Below are 19274 nucleotides of genomic sequence, written 5' to 3'. Positions count from 1 at the left end.
TATATATATATATATATATAATAGTGATGGGACGATTCCAAAATTTTTCTCGATTTCGATATAATTACCGATTCTGTTCAAATTCCCGATTCCGATACAAGTACAAATTCCGATTCTGTTAATATTTCCAAATAAAATTAAAGAGTTGACGCTTTTTAGAAATGTTTGAATTGAACCCCCCCTCCGCCGTGTAATGGTTTGTATATAGTTTGCAAAACGCAAAACGTACACTTGGAAGTGGAGTATATTACAAGAGTAGATCTTCTTAAATATTTTTCTCAAATGTTTTCCTTGCATTTACTGAAAATTATAAGACAAGACTTTTTAACGAACCTCATTTATATTTATGTCGTTAATGCTATTTGAAATTTTCATAAACAATTAAAAAGAGCCGAGGATTGGTTTGCAAAATAAGAAAACAGTGTAGGAACAGGCTTTACCTTTTACTTTTCTTAATTATTCTTGAGAAAACGTCTCATGTCAAGAATGAGTTTCTACATGATAAAGTAATATTTAGAAAAGCATTCTTAACACTAGGAGCGATTTCTGTTAACTATTCTGTACCTGCCTTCTTTGCAAAAAAATGTTCATATATTTTCTCACAATTATACACATTTGGTCGATTATTAGATTGATTTGCATTGCTTTAAAAAAAACGAATAATAATAATAATAATAATAATAATAATAATAATAATAAATAGATTAACACTGTTAATTAAATCACTACCCCAAAATGAGATTCTACTTTTTTTTAGATGATTACGTGGCGAGAAGAAAATAACCCAATCATTTTAGAATTTCGAGTAGAAAAACATAAAAAATTAATAGCCCATTCTTTAATCTTGTCTAATCGCTCAAAAATCAACAATTAAGCAAAATAATCGTAGAACATAACATTTTCTATCGATTGCTAATATTTATTTATGTGTTTCTACTAGCGTTTGTTTAATTTTTGATTTGGAGCGGTTATCAATGGTTCTTCTGAAAGGATTATTACGCAGCCATTTTTTTAAAATTCCAACTCAAAAAGCACACACTAACTTTGTTTGGAACCAAGTTTGTTTTTGAACACAAACAAACTTATTCAGATATGTAGAAGAGTCTTGCCTTTTGTAATATTTATCTGTTACATATTTGTTTTTCCTTTCTTTTTTTTTTGTTCTGTTAATTACAGTAGACAATGACCCAATTTCAGTCTTCTTTTTGTGATGCATGTATAATTATAAATGTAGATATAATCTCCTTTTTAAGTAAGGAAATCTTCAGAATGTTTTCTCCTTATGTATTTTATTTAAGATTTTGATAAACTCATCGTGAAAATTTCATCTATATTTTTCACTTGCGCCCAAACTGCCATAAAACTTTAATTATTTCAGAAGAAGCCGATGTGCAGCTGGCGCCAACCAAATTGAAAACACCCGTCCAGAGCATTTAAAACCTTTAATAATAAAATAGACTCTCCGGGATAGAGGTTTATAGAAATTTAACGAATAGATGCGAAAAGTTTATAAAGTTATCTCACGATAAATGACCAATAAAAAAAGTTAATCAAACTCTGTGAATCAATGTTAAACCTGCAAATGGGATTTGTAACCGATTCTGTGGCCCTTAATCTTATGGTGTAAGTGAACAACTTCTAATAAACAAAAACAGATTTGAGCTTGTTTCTATTTTTTATAGTCAAGAAAAATCATTAAAAGAATCGGTTTGGAATCGGAAGCAGGTAATAATTTTTCTGATTCCGATACCCCCAAAAGTTCCGATTTTTCCGATTCCTGATTCCGATTCCGATTAATCGTCCCAACACACACACACACACACACACACACACACACACACACACACACATATATATATATATATATATATATAGTAAGTTTTTAAAATATATATGCCAATTAAGCTAAACATAATTTTACGCGTTTCTTCCTCGTAAGGATTCGTCAGACTATTGCAATAGTGTGAAGTAGAATAAAGACATCCTTTTTACAAATATAAACTACGTCAATCACTTTATTGCAGATTAGTAAAATATCAATATTTCACTAAATGTACGTCATAACAAAATGAACATTATATCATCCGCTTTAAGGTTAGTTATTTCCAAAAATTCTATTCAAATTCATGCGACATGAATGAAGTTATGACATTTTATTCTTTATCGTGGGATTTCCACTGTCCATCGCTTTATTGCAGGTTTCTTAAAATGTTGTTTTATGGCAACAATACAATGTTTTATCATACGAACTTTATTATTTATTATATTTTTCTGTCAAAGAATAATGTGAAAAAGCACATCCTAGATGCTAAGCCTCAAATAAAGAATTATTTATCGACATATTCACCATTTTTAAAATGACTTAAAACAACCTTTTGCCCCCGGGAAAGTCAATTGTTTGATCTCAAAAAGGAGTTATGGCTCTAGCAATATCAAATATGTTCTCCACAAGGAATCCTTTGAAGTAAATTGCTATCCTCCCTTATAAACTTCTCTTTTTAATATTGAGCAGAGATATTCAATGGGGTAAAAGTCTGTAGAACACGGTGGTCAGATCATGAGAGTTTCTTCAAAGAAGCCCATAGATTCAAGGAAGCTGCAGTCGCCCTACCAGAGTGGGATGGTGCATTGTCATGCATAAAATCACCTGAAAGTGACATGGCAATGGTAGGTCATCTAGCCATGGTGACAAATGATTATCCAAAAAGGCCGTGTACGCATTGCTGGTAAGTTTTACACCCTCTGGAACTTGGAATTATCCAACCCACTTATCCCTAATGGTTCCCGCCCAAAACATGATGACTCAACCTCCTTGTTGACGATTAACTCTGTAAGGGGTTGGAGTTCAGTTCGAGTTCCAAACATTGGCCACTCCATCCGGACCGTATAGATCTCATCTGTAAATAAGTCTCATCTGTAAATAGGACACGTGGAAATCCATGTTCATGTTATTCTGTGCCCAAACCATTTGTTTTCCCCTATGTTGTTTGCTCACAGGAGGCCTTGGAATAGTTTTGACGTTCCTTGCTATCTCATCCAACACATTACCTCGTGCCTGTCTGGATCTTGGAGCGATTCCAACTCTTGTAAAAATGGAAGCACTGGTGCTGTTTGGGTTTCGGTTGCCTTCCCTACGAATTTTTGCGAATATCACGATGTGAAAGGTTTCTCCTCGTGCCTTTAACCTTTCTTGATTTAGTGTTGGGATTGTTCACAAATTAAGCCAAAGTTCTAATATCCCTTTCCAGCTAAATCATTGATGAACAATCCTTCTGCGAGTCCAGCAACAATCCTGCAATAAAGCGATGGACAGTATAAATTACTTGATAATAAATAAATGTCATAACTTCGTGAATATCGCATGGATTTGAATAAAATTCTGGGAAATAACTAACCCTGAAACAGTCATTTGATGATACAATTTTCATTTTTGTGTGACGTATATTTAGTGAAGTATTGATATTTTACTAATCTGCAATAAAGCGATTGACGCAGTTTATTTGGAAATATTTTACTGGTACTTTATTTTCTTCAATTTTATCATCATCCCGAGAACATAAGTAAGAAAATACAAAAGCGGTATAATTCTGTGATATATAATAAAACCTACAAAATAATGACTTGCGGCTTAAAATATTTATGCTAGACTTTGAGCCCACTCAAAACAGGAGAAATGTATAGCTCAATGCTTTGGAATGATTTCTTTATACATAATTAATGGTTGAATCTGGTTAAATTTGTGCTCATTTTTCAAGCAAATATAAATCCCTATAACTCCAGAACTGTGCACCAGACGGGTATCATAATGATATCATATTAATGCAACTTATCTTATAAAACGTTTATACAAAATTTAAGATAGATCAGGCCAGTTGTTTAAAAAAAAATCAGACATACAGACTTAGAGACTAAGAGAAGCAATAAAAATATTGTCATCTACAGGTAGCTATTTTCACCAGAATATACGTCGTTGGTAGAGCTAGACAATGTATTTCACATTTAGATTGCAAACCAAACCGTTCGTACCAAAATAGAATACAAGCTTACTAATAAATATGACGTATAGGCACAATTTATTGTACCTATAAGCCATATTTAGTAGTTAGGTTGTATTTTATTTTTAAACTTATAGTCTCTTGAATAATTCTTCGGCTATAAGATATGCAGAAAATATTTTCTAAAGTTCTAACAAACTGCAGAAACTCAAAGTGCAGCAAGTCAATCATTAAAAATTATTCATGTTTTTATTCTGGAATTTTTTTTTGCGTTTTTTACTTTTTTTTACATAGAAATCACTACTTATGAAGAGGATAAAGGTTAATGAGTGTATTGTAGTCATCGTAGTAATCGTTAGTAGTGAAACTTTTGTAAATTGGATTATTTGGAGGATGACTCATCAAGAATTTGTTTACGTTGGACTTGACGATGACTATATTGTAGTAAGCTGGAAAGCATGCAATCGAAATAGAGTTCCACATACGTGAAGATCCAAGAAAGAGGCTTTGTTCATGGAAGCCACATTTAGGTTTAGACACAGATAAAGAGTGAGAGAAATTATTCATAGTGGTTTCAGCAAGACTAGTATTTTTCGTGAAAGTTTGTTAAGAGGGGGATCATAGATTGGAGCTCACACGAGCACTTGCCATGAAAATAACGAAAGAGCAGAGACATGCTATCAACGTTTCTTCTGTGGGAAAGAGTTTACAGAGAAGAGAAAAGGGCATCCCTACTAGACTACGAAGTCTATTTTTAACTCTGTCAAGGACGGATAAGACATTTTTCCCCAGATGTTACAAGTACTCCATCCTAGGACGTACTTGGCTTTTATACAGATAGAGAATTGCATCAGCAGTGAGATATCTACTGAAGAAGTAGAATGATCCCACCATTTTTTCGGCTACCTTGACAACAGATTTGATGTACGTGTTCCATTTAAGATCAGGAGTAAAGATCAGATCAAGAAGTTTGTCAAAACATAAAGTTTTCCCAAGACGAGAACTATTCATTTCAATTGATGCCAGACGGGGTTTAAAGCGTATTTGCTTGTTTTGAGTGACTTAAACCTAAACGTAACCACAATTTAAACAAAATAAATCAAAATAAATATCAAAATAAATGCGTGAACATGCTTAATTTTAGATTTATAATCAAGGCTAGTCTATAATCAAGGCTAGTCTATAATCAAGGCTAGTCTACAATATAAATTTCACATGTCTGTTTAAATGTATGTATGTATATATGTTTGTATGTCTCACAAAAACTTTCGACAGATGGGACAGATTTTCACAAGATGAATATCATTTTGAAGCTCGACAACTATCGAAAAATTCGCCAAAAACATTAATTCCTTCACCCTCAACTAGGCAGTTTTTTACAGGGAGGGGTCTCATTTTTCGCCGATATTTTCGAAAGTCATCGCCTCTTGTCGATTGTCTAGCCTTAATTTAAACCTACGTAACTTCCGATTTGGTGACGTGCGGAACAGCTTACTCGTCACGTATTTTTTTTTTTCACTTTCTTTTCATCGTTCGCAGTACGGGATCGAACCTGCCTGCGTACTACCACTTTTTTTTACACTCGCAATTTTTCTTCTTTTTTTTTTGTTCAAACAAAACCATTACACACACCTTCACTTTCTTTTCTGCCTTCGCGTCACGGGTTTAAGCCTGCCTGCCTACTACATTCTTATTTTTGCTCAACACACACCTACAAACTTCCGGGCAACGCCAGGCTTCCAGGTTAATTTTCTATGATATAAATCTCACCCGTCTGTTTAAATGTATGTATGTATGTATGTATGTATGTATGTATGTATGTGTGTGTATCTCGCAAAAATTTTCGACAGAGGCGATATATTTTCACGATATTGGTATCATTTGGAAGCTCCACCCTTTGGGCGACAAATATCGAAAAATTAGCCAAAAACATTAATTCCTTCATCTTCAACTGGACACTTTTCTACAGGGAGGGGTCGCTTTATTCGCCGATAATTTCGAAAGTCATCGCCTCTTTCCGACTGTCAAGCCTTAATTTAAACCTACGTCACTTCCAGTTTCGAATGGGCGCAACAGCTAACGCATCAAGTTTTTTCGCTTCCTTCTCCTCCGTGGTACTGTTTCAAGCTTGCCTGCGTACAACCACTTTTTTTTTTTTAGCTCAACACACACCTCCAAACATCCGGGCAACGCTGGGTATCCAGGTTAGTCTATAATATAAATCTCACCTGTCTGTTGAAATGTATGTATGTATGTATGTATGTATGCCTAAAACTTTCGATGGTATCGTTTTTAAGCTTTACCCTATCTACAAATATGGAAAAATTCGCTAAAAAATTAATTCCTTCACCCTCTAATTGGCAGATTTCTACAGGGAGGGGTCGCTGTTTTCGCCGATATTTTCAAAAGTCATACCTCTTTTTGATTGACTAGCCTTAATTTAAACCTTCTCCATTTTCGGTTTGGCGATGGACGCAACGGCAAAGATGTCACTTTTTTTCGCGTTCTTTTCCTCCTTTACGAAACGGGTTTGAGCCTGCCTGTCTTCTATCACTTTTTTTTTTTTTTTTTTTACTCAAACACACACTTCCAAACATCCGGGCAACGCCGGACACCCAAGCTAGTCATATATAATTATCAGTGAAAAATTTGATTGAATCTGAAGAGGAATTCTTGCTTTTCCTTTTTGTATTTAAACAAAAATGGACATAAAGAAAATGGAGATAAAAACGGATATAGTGAAGGACAACTAATTTATGCGCGTTTATTTTATCGTGCTGATAAGTTATCAAACATTGTTATCAGTAAATAGAAATATGATCTTTTCTTTGGTTCCTATTTTACTCGTTTTTTTCCCCCGTTGATTCCGAAATATATTCAGAGAGAATCTTGATAAAATTCTAAAGAAAAGAAAAGAAAAAGTTCTTTCTATTTATTTATTTATTTATTTTGCTAGGATAATTTTATACTTATTAACCCATCTGTGTTTTATCTCACCAGTTCAAGGGATTAATATTCTGAATCACTTCTCGATCTTCAAGCTGTGCTCAAAGTGTACAAAACGGGGTCAAGTATGAATACGTGTTCCATACTTGAGAATTGCGCGCGCGGTTCCGGGTCCTGTCGAACCTCAGTTCTTTGGATAACTTCTCATAGCTTGTCAAGTGAATTAGTACCTGTTTTTATTTTGAACCCCATTTTTTGTAGTTGCATATCTTTGATGCATATCATTGCAATATGACCGTTTCACATTTTTATGCTGTCCGTTGCATGTTTGTCTTACTCGTCAAGATCTTTCAAACTATACTATAGATAAGAAAATGCTGCATCGTATAGTCCTCATGCCAATATGAAAAATAAAAACAATGTATGCTAATTAATTTAATTAAACAAAAATATTTAATCTAAAAAAGTGACGGTTAAAAGATCAGACTCGTGAAGTATTTTTTTTTTTTAGTTTTAAAATTAATATCTATTTATTTAAACTTTCTAATATTTGACTTACACGAAAACTCCCATCAGGAAGGTTTAGACAATAATTATTTCTTATTAGCCATGATGGTGTTTAGCTGCAGTCTCTAACTGTCGAAGATAGAGAGATTCTATCGTTCAGTGCAGTGTTTGCGTTCGATCATGCGCAAATGTGTTTAAATTAATAGAAATTCACTGTTGCTTCTTAATAGTAGATTTCTATTAATAATATTGAAATTTAACCAATGGATACTGAGACTGGCAACTTGAAATGTAATTATAAAAATACTGTGAATCTTAAATTTAGCTCCGGTACTGTGATCGTATAATGTTAATTTATGCGAAAACAATAAGCATTAACTTAAGTTATAAACAATTTTTAAAATTTAATTAATGGCAAACAAATATTGCGAACCCAGCTGTTAAGCCATGAATAACCGGAAGTCTGAACAAAATGAAACGCGTGCAAAAAAGAAATGCCAGTTACCTACTACTACTACTACTACTACTACTACTACTACAGACACAGAATATTGTAAGTGTGTTTTAATTTAAAATGTTTATAAAGCCTGTTTGATACATTATATAAAAATGTTGTGAATGATGAAATCCAGTTGTATACAATTATAATTGATGAACTATTACATACCTTTATGGCAACACCAGAACCAAAACAATCGTACGCAAAGTATTACAAATGAAAGGCAAACATTTGGAAAATGAGTATTTTTTTCCTTTTAACGTGGTATTATGAAGGAAAATACATGGGGCTGATATATCACACTATTCAGCTATCTAAAATATTTTGCTATTTATTTATATGTTATTGCTATCCCAAGTGCTTAAATTTCATATAAACACACACACACACACACACACACACACACACATATATATATATATATATATATATATATATATATATATATATAATAGCAGAGAAACCTGACGTTGTCTGGGATTCGATGCAGATTAACCTATGTTCCAACCTCTCATACTTTATTTGTCATCAAAATCGGTGAAATCGCCCATTTTTCAATCAAATCGATTGATTGTCTGTTCCAGTTAGAAAACCCCCGAATTGTACGAGGAAGCTTCACATGCTTCTCCGCGGTTACTTAGACCACAATACATTGTCGTCTCCATTGTACTGAGAGAATATACTGTTGATTTTATAACATCTTTCAATAATGGACTGAATTAAAGCTTAAAGTGCAAAATGAAACTACCATGGTTCAATTTCTCTCTAAACAGCCACACTTATTTCGAACGCGCCCCTGTCTTATCAAAGAACCAACTGTCAATTTTATTATTTTTTTATTTTTACATAATTACTCGAAATAATGTTACACGTACAAAAGTTAAGTATCATGGTTCAAGGGATCTAAAATGAAACGTTCATTTCGAACTCGTCTTTGTCTTATAAAAGAATCAACAGTCGATGTTGTGGACTGAACCGTTCTGCTTATGTAGTGATATAATTTTTCAAATGCACTTGTGATGTTAGGGTGTATAAAAGTGTTAACTTTGGTCAAAAGCGGAATTCTTCTTTAATTTAATTTTTTCAATTATCGATTTTTTCAATTATCGATTTTCGATATTTATCAGACGTATTCCGATACAAAACTTACGTAAGAACACTCCCAGACACATCATATACCTTTATGTAAAATTTTATGAAAATCGCCCAAGCTGTTTCTGAGTCCAGAGGAAACTAACTCACGCAGAGACAAAATTCATTTTATATAATAGTCGGTACATTTATTGAAACTATGAGACAGCGCTTAATATTATGGTTGCTTATTTTTTATTAAGATGCTTTTAAACATACGAAAAAAGTGTTTGCATTTTTCAAGGTGTGTTGCATATTTTGTAGAAAAGAAATTTCCAAAGAAAATGTCATCTTTGCACCAACCATATGTGTTATATTTATCTAAGCTAACGAATGAAACGTGTTTATTCAAGATCTTTTTCAATAGGAGAGGGAAAATGAGGAAAAATTTTAAAATAACTTGCGGTCAGTAAACATCTCATTAGAAGATGATTCATGGCTGAGATGTAAAAATACAAAAATAAAAATAAAATCAGAATGTCAATGTGATAAAAATGTATGCTTCGAGGTGGTCCGAAACCGGAAGTGATTAGTGCAGGTATATATATATATATATATATATATATATATATATATATATATATATATATATATGCTTCGAGGTGGTCCGAAACCGAAAGTGATTAGTGCAGGTATATATATAAATATATATATATATATATATATATATATATATATATATATATATATATATATATATATATATATATATATATATATATTATACCTGCAGGTATATATATATCGGAGTGACTGAATCTAGTGAGATTCGAAATCGGGACCCGCTAGATTCAGCCACTCTGATGAGTCGCAGACGACGAAACACGTGTCAGTGGATAATTATATTTTAAAAACAATATATATGCCGCTCCCCATATGGGGTTACCAAATTGGTTAAAGGGAATATTATTCCCAACTCGCATTTAGGTAAAAATGCACTTCCGTAAATAATTGAATTTATTCAAAACGCATCGCCAAAACAAGAACAAATAACATCTCTCTCTCTCTCTCTCTCTCTCTCTCTCTCTCTCTCTCTCTATATATATATATATATATATATATATATATATATATATATATATATATATATATGAACAAATGATTAATAAAACATGTTAAAAGACATATAAGCTCTATTTCCTTTTCGGTTTTATTGAGCTTTTACATCTGGCTGAGTTTTTTGTTACTTGTAAATATTAACTCTTTAATATTTATAATATATTTTAAGTTTACCATTTTGATTACCTTGGTAAACTTATTGTAATTTTCATTTATATATATATATATATATATATATATATATATATATATATATATATATATATATATATATATATATATATACATATATATATGTGTGTGTGTGTGTGTGTGTGTGTGTGTGTGTGTGTGTGTGTATTTCGTCCCAAAACGGTCGTTCATTTTTTTAGGAAGGATAAATCTAAGCATCAAGTTTAAAAACATAACCGAGTTGACGCAATTCATTTACCACATTCGGTTTGGAAATCTTGAGAATGTTTGTGATTTATCTGGTTGTCCAACGGCAATCTACTTCAACTCTGACTTTCACTTGGTCACTGTTGATCATCTTTGGTCAACAAATTCCAGGAGTATCTCTTAATGAGCAATTTCCTTTTTCAGAATCGAGTAATTATTTCTAGTTCAAACGATCTGGCATATATTTATGTAGATTTCTATAGTTGCTTTTCGGCAATCCATTGCTTATCTTTCCTTCCAACGTCTTAAATACAAGCAAAAATATAATAACTCCTCTGTTCCTTATAACAAACTAGCGTTAACATAATCAATACACCAAATATAGGATTTGAAAAATTTATATATTCATCAATGTTCATATCTTATATAAATCTCAGCCGTCTGTGTAAGTTTACGTGTTTGTGTGTGTTTGTATGTCCGCAAAACACTTTTGTAATCCGCATCGAAAAGGCACAAACGTAGTACAATTAGAAAGAACGATTTCCCGGATAAATACTATCGAAAAATTAAAAAAGGATGGGCAATTATTTTATGTAGAAATATTTTTTGTTTGAAGACGAGTCAGGTGAAATCCTGGTTTCGAAGCGGTGTGTTAATCGCGTATACGTGAACGGTCGATTCGTTGTTTCCTTTTAAAAAGCTAAATTTGTAACGTCATATGTTTACTAGACTATCAGCAGACTATCCATTCACGTGAAATCACCTTTTTCTTCGCCCTATTCCCTCTGTTTCACTATTTGTTACCAAGTAAGGTCTATGACTTACTTGAAGTTTCATTAAATACTTTTGCAAGCAAAATCCGATCCCGCATTTTACTAAATCCTACCCTCTGATGAGAAGGAAAGCATTTCTTCGAAACTCCGCGGATTAAGGACGATTCACTTATTTTTGTGCATCCTTTTAAAAATTAAATGTTTTAACTCTTTTTCAAAGTGTTTTTTAACATGTTTTATTAAGTACCTGTTCTTATTATAAGCTCTATTTCCTATTTGGTTTTATCGAGCTTTTACATCTGGTCGAGATTACTTTATGAATATTAACTTTTTAATATTTATAATATACCTTAGATTTGCCATATAGGATTACTTTGGTAAACTTAACTGTACTTCTTATTTCATTATCTATCTATCTATCTATCTATCTATCTATCTCTCTCTCTCTCTCTCTCTATATATATATATATATATATATATATATATATATATATCAGGCGACTCTTAATAAATTATTATATACGGTATCAATAAACTATTATATACTGTATAATCGCACTGAAACACCGGTTCTTCTCAGATCATCGCAGTTAAGCAAGATGTAGCCTGGTTAGTACCAGATGGGTGACCATCTGGGAATTCTAGGCGCTGTATGTGCTCTCCGCTTATCTTGCTATTTGTTTCCAGTTGCCGTGTAAATCAACTTCACTTTCCACTGGTATTTAACAATGTCGACTTAGGAGAGGTATGGTTGGAGATTGCACACCTCCTGCCAAAATATTTTCCCGTGCCCGTTTTTTATCAATAAACTTACCCATTTCTCAAAATGATAGGGTAAAGAATGAGTGGATGGGCCTCCTAGAACTGCACAGGGTCAGTAACATCCCGCAATTATCAGGAAAAAGGGCATGTCAACAATGGCATAGTCTAGGTTGAGTTCGGTGCAAAGAGAAATAAAGCAGCTGCTCCTCTGCTAAATCCGGTATCCGTTATCAACATTTATTATTGTTTATCAGTTTCAGAATACATACTTAGGGCAAAGAGAAATATGAAGGTCTATAAAGTTTAATGGATTTTACGGCTTCACATTTATATAGTTAATTCTTTCTCGTTTCTTAAAAAAGTATCTTCTAACTGACTTCTAAAAATAAGCTTATTAAAAGAAATAAAACCCCCCAAAAACAAAAAAACAGTTCACTCATTCAAATGCGTATCACATTTGAACTCTGATACATATGACAGATAAATCCGATTTCTATTCTCTGCGCAGATGTAAGATAAGTACGCAAGAAATAAGAGAAGAGTAAGAAAAATAAAAAAATATTCCTTCAAATTAAACATGTGTGACGTTATCCAGGAAACAATACACGTTGTATCCAGTTTCACTTGCAATGGAGACCAAGACAAAGAATACGAGATAACTCCAACTCGCTAGTTCTTTATAGCAACATCATTTATTTCCTCATATTGCGCTTTTACCGCTGAGACGCCCCTCACCTCATCGTCTTCTCGAGCGTCCTACACGTCTCGCACGTGATCGTGAACGTTATCCATATCTCTCACAAGATCTCGAACGTTATCTCGCCTCCCTCGTGATCGTTCTCTTTCTCATTTTATATACCTTTTGCCTCACTGGTGATGCTTTGCATGCATTTACATTCGCGTAATATTACATATGTGTAACACACTTCCTCTTTTCCTCTTATGTTCAAACTTATTTTCTAAGCAGTAAAATGGATACACATTATTACAAGCAGCTATAAATAATTCCATCCAAGTAAACTTACAATTAATAAAATTATGTAACTTATATACTTGAACCTGTTTATGATTGTAATAAATCCATTAAAAGAAAAAAAATCGTGCTGATTTATCTGCAGCAAGTAGATAACTTCCGGTGCCATCTTATTTACATTTGTTATATTTCTCACACATCAGCCAACAAATTGAAAACGACGCCCTGAACACACATCAGTGTCAATACTTATCTTTAAGTACATCCAGTGATATTTACGTGTGTCCAATCCGAGACTTTACGTGCGATTAAATAGTTCCTTTTTAATGGTGACAAGGGCGCAGAAGAGAGGGAGAACGGAAGGTGGCAGGGCGAGACAAACAAACGAAAACAAAGATAAACACTGGAAGTAAAACTCGTCATGATTTTAAAGTTTCAAAGTAAAGCTGATTTTAATTTGAATGGTTCCAGGATAAATCTGATTTGGATTTATGGGTTTCAACATTCGAGAAAAAAATATTAATTATTGATTTGTTCGTTCCAATGTAAAACTTTTTGGATATTTTCAAGTTGAAATTAAAGTTTCTTTCGATTCGATAGTTTTAATTCTTGACTAAAAATTAAATCTAGTTCAACTTGAGAATAGTCTCCTAATAACCTTTTTCATGATGATTGCGGTAGTTGATGTCCCTGCGCAGTTCAAGGAGGTTCACCCTCCCGACTTTCTCTCTTTGAAAAGTTTACTACTAATCGTCTAAGGTGCTCCACCGGGAATACTGGCTACGCACTTTTTGCAGGCTGCAGTGCTGCTAATCAGGGAGCGCTGATTTTTTTATCTTACTTTTTTACGTTTGTGTCTAATCTTGAGAAAAAGATAAATATCTTTAAACTAAATCAATTTTAATTTAGGAGAACATACTACCGAACTAGGCAATATTTCTTACCTGTAAATACAATATGAATTGCCTGTGAGAAATTTGCATAAAATATTGAAGCTACATACGGAAATTATTAGCATATGAAGTTGTAGACTGAGACTATCAATTCTTGAATCGTTTTCAACACACGATTAACCAACCTTGGTAGGAAACTGATTTAAAATGTATGTTGACATAAGGTTACATTTGCCAATAAACACAATCACCTTCCTCAATAACATGTTGTAACTTTGTATGACACATTAAAATGACTCATGCTGAAAGCTGAAAAATCTTATGGATTTTGAAAACAAATAAGGTTGGGCAAGTTTTATCCAACGTAAAACAAAAATTTAAATTACTTTTTCGTAAACATGAGAACATTGATAAAATGCTAAGCATATAACATTCATTGGCCGTGCTGAATTAACATGGCTAGACGACTGTTTAAATAAGTTCATTATGCAAACGCACACACACACACAGACACACACACACACACATATATATATATATATATGTGTGTGTGTGTGTATGATAAGGGACTCTTATCGAATACCTTGTCATATAGATCATATCATATATCTTATCTTATAAGTATATGAAGATTCTTTAAATGGAGACTTTTCAATATAATAAAAAGCTCAACATGCAGGTGGAGCTTAAGTAGAGGAGGAAATATATTGATGATAGAAAAATATATACTATTGTGCATATATTTATTAATCAATTTGAAACAATTGAATACAACCTAGTCTTTGTTATTAGAGCTTTTTATGCCAGGCATCTCGAATCCTAATTCTTCTCATCAGAATAGAAGAGGATGTACTAGGTAATAAAATATGAATGCGACGTCTAGCAATTGGCATATAACAGGATCTTGTATAGAGGGTAGACAGTAGAGGGGGAGAGGGTTATTCATAGGAGTATTGGATAATTATGGTAATTTAAATATGATAGAGTGTGATTTTAGGAAGATCTGGCGATAAAGATATGGAGTACGCCTTTGGGAGTATTATGGGTTTATTAATTAATTAAACATAATGCCAACACACTGTTGATTTCCCTTGCTTCAAATTGACAAATATATCGATGTGCATCAGTATAACTTTATATGCATCAACATATATTTTTCTATTATCAATATCTTTTCCTCTTGCATATATATATAAATATGTGTGTGTGTACGTATGCATGTATATATATGTATGTATGTATTTATATATATATATATATACATATATATATATACATAAGAAAAAGTAGTTAATAAAACATGTTAAAAACACGTTGAAAAAGAGTTAAAAACATTTAATTTTAAACAGGAAGCACAAAATAAGTGGATAGTCCTTAATTCGCGGAGTTTCCAACAAATACTTTCCTTCTCATTATCTTCTAATTCCTACCCTCTGATGAGAAGGAAAGTATTTTTCGAAACTCCGCGGATTAAGGAATATCTACTTATTTTGTGCTTCCTTTTTAAAATTAAATATGTTTTAACTCTTTTTCAAAGTGTTTTTAACATGTTTTATTAACTACTTTTTATTATTATAAGCTCTATTTCCTATTTCGTTTGATCTAGCTTTTCCATCCGGTTGAGATTACTTTATGAATGTTAACTCTTTAATATTTATAATATACCTTAGATTTGCCATCTTGGATTATCTTTGTAAACTTAATTGTACTTCTTATTTCATTATATATATATATATATATATATATATATATATATATATATATATATATATTTAAATAAAAGTGCGGTAAGACATTAAATTCAACGTTTCGCATCATTGTGCATTGGCTTTTTCAAAGCAAAAGATAAAATGAAATAAAAAAATGATCGTGTCACTTTTAGTTTGTTTTTTTCTATTGATAAAATCCGCTCACCATTTAAGCAAAACGGTGTTTTAGGTGTTCTGTTTTTTCATTTTATTTTTCCTGAACAATATATATATATATATATATATATATATATATATATATATATATATATATATATATATATATATATATATATATATATATTGTGTTATTGAAGTATATAGGAAAAAGACTTAGAAAATCAAACTCTGATTAACTCGTACTTATTGCAATTATAGATTTTACATACACTCAATAAACACCTTATTTTATCTTTGGTTCAGCACGGAAGTAAATTTTCGCCAGAGTAAATGTTTCTATTATTATATCACAACTAACACAGCAGACGTCGTGCGAGTAAATATCTAATGTTAATAAAACTGAAAGTATAAGAGAAAACTGAACGGAGGACAAATATGTCTGACACGAGAAAAGTGGTTCGATAAATATTGCTGAAAATAGTTCGTATTTTAGCAAACACTTGACTTAGAGCTGATTTCAGAGCGCTGATTCGTCAAAGATAATATAAGAGCAGTTATTTTATCTTGCAGGGTGGATGTGGGGGTGCAACACATAACATTTAGTTACAGCTGAACGTTTTCTTGTCGGTAAAGTTTCGAAATGGCAGTTTTACTTGGAACTTGTTTTCGTTGATGTTTTTTTTCTTTTCTTTCTTTTAAACGTTTGATCTTCTTAGTCATTAATGAATGCTTCTCATTTATCTGATATGAACCAAAATGTCGGCAAAATGTTGACTTTTATATTATTTTTTTTACAAAGGCAAGTTGATTTTAAGTATATAAATTAATATTTTTTATTTGAAAATATGCAGCATCTCAAGGGCTCCTGACGCAAAATGTAGTACAATTTTACCAAATACATTTTAGCTGATAAGTTTCCACCTTGATCCTGCTCGATATTAAAATCGGTGATCAGGTGCTGTATATGAAAGGTCTCTGCTTTTCGCGAGATTGTCCCAGTCGTCTTGGATTCTCTTTGCAGCTGGTATCCAGCAATGCCGATTCAGAAGAGGTGTCGTTAAGGATTGTGTAATAAATTGAACCCATACGCAACATTATTATGGGGCATGTCCACTGTCTCCCGAGACTGTCTACTATTATAGTCTACGCGGAAAGTTATGAAAACGTATTGTACCACCAGAAGAATTAAAAAATTTTAATAACTATTTTGTGCGTTAGTTTTGAACCATTAAGTATATTGTTATTAGTAATAGTATTAATATAATTATTATTAGTAGTAGTACATTATATAACAATATTTCATGAAAGAAAACAAAACAGTTATTTTTTTATATTATTATCGGTAATAATTATTATTTCTTTAAATAGACATATTCTTAATAACAGTGAATTATATTGAAAGAGGAAGAAAACAGTTCTGGAATTTTAAAGCTTTATCTGATTTCGGATACGATTTTGTAAACGTTGAAATTGTTTTTTTATCAATTACATAAGCAGCTTGTTTTGATAAGAATATAAACAGGAAATTCTCCGTTGAACAAAGTTCCTAATCGAAAATAATAATAATAATAATAATAATAATAATAATAATAATAATAATAATAAAAACTGAAGCCAACTAAATTTCATCTTGATCAATAACATAATAGAAGTAAAAACACAAACGGCTAGTTCAAATCAAGTATCGGTTTTTCAGATCTATTGATATTTCGTTCTGATTTTGCATTCAAACAATATCACGTTTTTCATATTAGATATGGATATTTCACGAAGAAAATATTTTTCTAAAATTACTTTATATTAAAGACCTGTGTGAGACTCAGTTCACATGCTTTTTATCAAAATTTCACGAAACATTGAGGTTATTGTTTTCTTCGTTGCCAAACTCAATTATGTTCTGCAAAGTGAAAACAAAAAACAATTTTCACCTACAAAACAACTAAACCAAACACTATGAATAAATATTTGAAGATATAAAGAAATTGAAGCATACAAACTCTTTTCCAAACCGGATTTGAATTAACTAATCCCAAAAAGGTTGATATGTCCTAAAACAAAACAACTAAACCAAACGAAATGCACCGTGTTTCCAGATTCATGTTTTTTTATGTCTAAATAAATTTGAAAGAATTATTGTTTTCATATCTCTTAGTTTTAGCTTTGTCAGCGATTTTTAATTACGACTGAAGCTCCAATAAGATGACGGTGGATAAGTGGTTAACGACACGGACTGACAACCTGGGTTTGCCAAATTCGAATCCCCTTCTTTCCACAAACCACTTTCACACATGAATGTTGGCAACTTTCATGTGGTCCCTCCCGTAGGAAGAATATTAACTAGAAAGATATCGAGGAAACGAATGCCAAAACTGATTCATATGAAATGAATGAATGATGCTTATAGCATAACTGAAGCGTAAATTTCCCTCGGCGGTAATTCGAATAAAGGCCACCCGTGGGTCAAACTTTCGAATTATACTCATGAGTATAGCACTATGCTTGTATCTTTCCAATCTTTTCGTGTGTTTTGTTTCTGTTTGGCCTCCTTCCAGATTCTAAAGTAAAGTACGGCTATGGTTTAAAATTCCGACATGAGTGTACAAGAGTGACAGCATGATCTAATCAGATAAAAAAAACTCTTCAAATTTCACGCCAACTTGAGACCGTAAGTATTTCAGACTCAACGATTCACCGTCGGAATTTCATTGAAAAAATATACAATTTAAAATCTCTAATTGAAAGCACTCATCGCTTTTAATTCATATTACATGTCAGCCGTTGGCTCGTAAGCCGTCGCATATACTGTCGTCGACGTTAATCTTCTATTGAACACGAATCTTGGTTGTCTCCCCTGCCTCCATTCTGTAATTTTCACATTTATTTAAACCGTTCACCCACCACGCTAATGTTCATTAGTCGTCTTTTTTTTTTATTCCTCCTCGTCCTCGTGGCTTGTTGAATGATGTTGAGTGTTAGTTTTTTTTGTTGTTGTTTTGTTTTTTATTTATTTATTCATTTATTTATTTATTTTTTTTTTTTTTGCATTTTCACCCCAAACAAGGCACAGTGCCACTTTGATGTAGGGATCTACTTTCTAGGATATAATTTTCAGGGATACTATGTAGGGAGATGAGCAGCAAGATGTTTGTTTACATTACACTTGAACTTCTGCATGTCAGTACAGTAAAGGAAGCAGGGACCCGGAAGGGAATGCCAAAGTCTAGCAGTTCTAGGGAATAAACTATTAAAGTAGAAGCTTTCTTACTTCTAGAAATTTCTAATGTGTAGAGGTGTGATTTTGCTGCTTGTCAGCTTTGGCGGGGGTATTTCCGTCGAGAGAGGACAAAGGCTTGTAATTCGTCGGTACACCTACTATTAAAACACTTGTAAAACAGACAGAGGGATGCAATATTTCATCGACGGGACAGCAGTTGAAGCCTAGCTGATAGTGTGCAACCTATTGGGTTGGCGACCCTCCTTTGAACCTTGT

This window comes from Euprymna scolopes, chromosome 10, assembly GCF_053919585.1.
Source record: "Euprymna scolopes isolate OS-2025 chromosome 10, ASM5391958v1, whole genome shotgun sequence".
Lineage (NCBI taxonomy): Eukaryota > Metazoa > Mollusca > Cephalopoda > Sepiida > Sepiolidae > Euprymna > Euprymna scolopes.
The sequence above is the reverse complement of the archived record's forward strand: the minus strand, read 5'-3'. Positions refer to the sequence as shown.